A 4840-nucleotide genomic window follows, 5' to 3' on the forward strand; every position below is an offset into this window, starting at 1 on the left:
TAGATACATTCTGATTTCTGAGAACAGTCCCATAACCTTGGTGCCATACAACTTCATCAACGACCTGGCAAACTAGCTAGCTACCGTGGCCATTCAAACAGGCGGCTAGCTGGAGCAGGTTTGCCACAGTAGTCAGACTGTCATAGCTACTGAGTGCGGAGTGATTTTCATAACTAGTGTTAGGTGGATCAGACTTTTAGAGATGAGTTCCACGACCTACAAGACAGATCGGTTGAGGGACGAGTGTCGCGTAAGAGTGACGCCATCTGACGTGAGGCAATGCTTAAATGGCAAAATAATCAAATATCACAATTTAATAGATTTATATAGTTACATTTCAAATATGGACTGTCCAGAGATATTTTACCCATGATCTTGATAATTGTATTTTAAAGACAGTTGAATTTAATGGATTAAATCAACTGGAAAGGCATAAAATATTATGAGTAGGCTACATTGTTCTGAGAATATGAAATATAATTATTCATATCACTGAAGAAGAGAGGTAATGTATAACGTTTACATTATGTCACGATATGTTATTGTTAGCCATCAGGGATCCTATGGGAGGGATCCTCTGGGAGGAGAAGAGACACAATCTGGTACCAGTCACCATAACAGCCTTGAGTTGGGGAGGAGTGGAGCACTTTGGGGTAGCGGTCAGGTCAGATGAAGTGAGGAGGAACAGATATCACTCAGGTTCTGTCTAGTAACAGAGATGCGCTGACTATTCAGATGTGTAGGAGGAGACTCGGCATAGTAAAATATCAGTGCTAGTGTGAATATGTTGTCGTCTGATGCAACTGTATTGACCCAATGGACGAATGAACTTGATTTAAGCTTCCATAGTGTTCGTCGAGTTGTTACTCTGAAAATTAGAATCACCATCAACATGTTTATTTTCTGTTCATACGTCTCGAGGCACATTTCCACCGTAGATCTGATGTGGTAAACAAGGAAAAACTTGATTGTTAATTGTCAAATAGATAAAACACCCCTTAGTCTGCTCATGAAGTAGAACTAAATCACCCATTAGTCTGCTCATGAAGTAGAACTAAATCACCCCTTAGTCTGCTCATGAAGTAGAACTAAATCACCCCTTAGTCTGCTCTGAAGTAGAACTAAATCGCCTTAGTCTGCTCATGAAGTAGAACTAAATCACCCCTTAGTCTGCTCATGAAGTAGAACTAAATCACCCCTTAGTCTGCTCATGAAGTAGAACTAAATCACCTTAGTCTGCTCATAAAGTAGACCTAAATCTTAGTCTGCTCATGAAGTAGAACTAAATCACCCTTAGTCTGTTCATAAAGTAGAACTAAATCACCCTTAGTCTGCTCATAAAGTAGAACTAAATCACCCTTAGTCTGCTCATAAAGTAGAACTAAATCCCCTTAGTCTGCTCATAAAGTAGAACTAAATCACCCTTAGTCTGCTCAAAATCTAAATCCTTAGTCTGCTCATGAGTAGAACTAAATCACCCTTAGTCTGCTCATCAAGTAGAACTAAACATCCCCTAATCTGCTCATGAAGTAGAACTAAATCACCCTTATTCTGATCAAAAGTAGGCCTAAATCACCCCTTAGTCTGCTCATAAAGTAGAACTAAATCACCCTTAGTCTGCTCATCAAGTAGAACTAAATCAATCTGCTTAGTCTAAATCAACTTTCTGCTCATGAATGTAGAACTAAATCACCCCTGCTAGAAGTCTGCTCATGTCTGCTCATGAAGTAGAACTAAATGATCAAAAGCCTAAATCACCCTTAGTCTGCTCATCAAGTAGAACTAAATCACCCTTAGTCTGCTCATAAAGCCAGAACTAAATCACCCCTTGGTCTGCTCATCAAGTAGAACTAAATCAACCTTAGTCTGCTCATAATGTAGGACTAAATCACCCCTTAGTCTGCTCATAAAGTAGAACTAAATCTCACCTTAGTTTGCTCATCAAGTAGACCTAAATCACCCCTTAGTCTGTTCATAAAGTAGGCCTAAATTGCCTAGTCTGCTCATCAAGTAGAACTAAATCACCCTTAGTCTGCTCTCATAATGTAGAACTAAATCACCCTTAGTTGGTCATAAAGTAGAACTAAATCCCCCTTAGTTTGTTCATAAAGTAGAAATCACCTAATATAGCCTAAATCACCCCTTAGTCTGCTCATCAAGTGGAACTAAATCACCCTTAGTCTGCTCATAAAGTAGGACTAAATCACCCTTAGTTTGCTCATAAAGTAGGACTAAATCCCCTTAGTCTGCTCATAAAAGTAGAACTAAATCGCCCTTAGTCTGCTCATCAAGTGGAACTAAATCACTTGTAGTCTGCTCATAAAGTAGAACTAAATCACCCCTAGTCTGCTCATAAAGTAGAACTAAATCACCTTTAGTCTGCTCATAAAGTAGGACTAAATCACCCCATAGTCTGCTCATGAAGTAGGATTAAATTGTTGTAATGTGTAATAATGTGTAATAATGGAGTTGTGAGTCAGAAAGCAGGAAGCAGGTGAACCGTTTAATAAAACAACAAAACCAGGAACGAGACAATTTCATGCGGCTTCACGCCGAGTACAAGAATACTACCAACTGGTGAGTGAACATAATATAGGGACATATAAAGGGGAGGAAATGATGAAGGTAATAAAGTCCAGGTGTGAATCATAATGATTGGCAGGTGTGTGTAATGATGAGTGCCAGGTGTGTGTAATGATGAGTACCAGGTGTGCGTAATGATGAGTGCCAGGTGTGCGTAATGATGAGTACCAGGTGTGCGTAATGATGAGTGCCAGGTGTGCGTAATGATGAGTACCAGGTGTGTGTAATGATGAGTGCCAGCTGTGCGTAATGATGAGTACCATGTGTGTGTAATGATGAGTACCAGGTGTGCGTAATGATGAGTACCAGGTGTGCGTAATGATGAGTACCAGCTGTGTAATGATGAGTACCAGGTGTGCGTAATGATGAGTGCCAGCTGTGTGTAATGATGAGTACCAGGTGTGCGTAATGATGAGTACCAGGTGTGCATAATGCGTAATGATGAGTACCAGGTGTGCGTAATGATGAGTGCCAGGTGTGCGTAATGATGAATCCCAGGACCGGTGGTAAGTATTTGGAGAGGAGGAGCAGGAGAAGACACGATGACAATACCAACCAGTACAAAGTAGTCTTGAAAAATGTTGGCACGCGATCAAGACTAAAAGATGACCCTCCTCATCCGCTTTAGAAGTAGATAAATCGCTGGCCAATGATGGTTGCAATTGAGTTTGAATGTGGGTGATTTCAGAGCCTATTGATGGTTTAACAAGAGATGCGATGCCGATACTCTGGTATGACTTTCAATGGTTACAACTTGCCCAATGTATTCCAAAGGTTAACAATTCAAAATTCAAAAAGGCACTCACACATTTAAGCTGTCTTTGTTGCTAAATTACAAAAAACTCTGAGGAAGGCCTTGAGGCCAATACATGAAGCTTAATAAATTACAGCGATACTATCAAGAGCAGCGATACTATCAAGAGCAGTGATACTATCAAGAGCAGTGATACTATCAAGAGCAGCGATACTATCAAGAGCAGTGATACTATCAAGAGCAGCGATACTATCAAGAGCAGTGATACTATCAAGAGCAGCGATACTATCAAGAGCAGTGATACTATCAAGAGCAGTGATACTATCAAGAGCAGCGATACTATCAAGAGCAGCGATACTATCAAGAGCAGTGACACTATCAAGAGCAGTGACACTATCAAGAGCAGTGATACTATCAAGAGCAGTGATACTATCAAGAGCAGCGATACTATCAAGAGCAGTGATACTATCAAGAGCAGTGATACTATCAAGAGCAGTGATACTATCAAGAGCAGCGATACTATCAAGAGCAGCGATACTATCAAGAGCAGCGATACTATCAAGAGCAGCGATACTATCAAGAGCAGCGATACTATCAAGAGCAGTGATACTATCAAGAGCAGCGATACTATCAAGAGCAGTGATACTATCAAGAGCAGTGATACTATCAAGAGCAGCGATACTATCAAGAGCAGCGATACTATCAAGAGCAGTGATACTATCAAGAGCAGCGATACTATCAAGAGCAGCGATACTATCAAGAGCAGCGATACTATCAAGAGCAGCTGACACTATCAAGAGCAGTGACACTATCAAGAGCAGTGACACTATCAAGAGCAGCAATGCTATCAAGAGCAGCGATACTATCAAGAGCAGTGATACTATCAAGAGCAGCGATACTATCAAGAGCAGTGATACTATCAAGAGCAGCGATACTATCAAGAGCAGTGATACTATCAAGAGCAGTGATACTATCAAGAGCAGCAATACTATCAAGAGCAGTTATACTATCAAGAGCAGCGATACTATCAAGAGCAGTGATACTATCAAGAGCAGTGATACTATCAAGAGCAGTGATACTATCAAGAGCAGCAATGCTATCAAGAGCAGCAATGCTATCAAGAGCAGTGATACTATCAAGAGCAGCAATGCTATCAAGAGCAGTGATACTATCAAGAGCAGCGATACTATCAAGAGCAGCAATGCTATCAAGAGCAGCAATGCTATCAAGAGCAGCGATACTATCAAGAGCAGCAATGCTATCAAGAGCAGCAATGCTATCAAGAGCAGCGATACTATCAAGAGCAGCGATACTATCAAGAGCAGCGATACTATCAAGAGCAGTGATACTATCAAGAGCAGTGATACTATCAAGAGCAGCAATGCTATCAAGAGCAGCAATGCTATCAAGAGCAGCAATGCTATCAAGAGCAGCGATACTATCAAGAGCAGCAATGCTATCAAGAGCAGCAATGCTATCAAGAGCAGCGATACTATCAAGAGC

This window comes from Oncorhynchus masou, chromosome 12 (genome assembly GCF_036934945.1).
Source record: "Oncorhynchus masou masou isolate Uvic2021 chromosome 12, UVic_Omas_1.1, whole genome shotgun sequence".
In the NCBI taxonomy this organism is placed as follows: domain Eukaryota; kingdom Metazoa; phylum Chordata; class Actinopteri; order Salmoniformes; family Salmonidae; genus Oncorhynchus; species Oncorhynchus masou.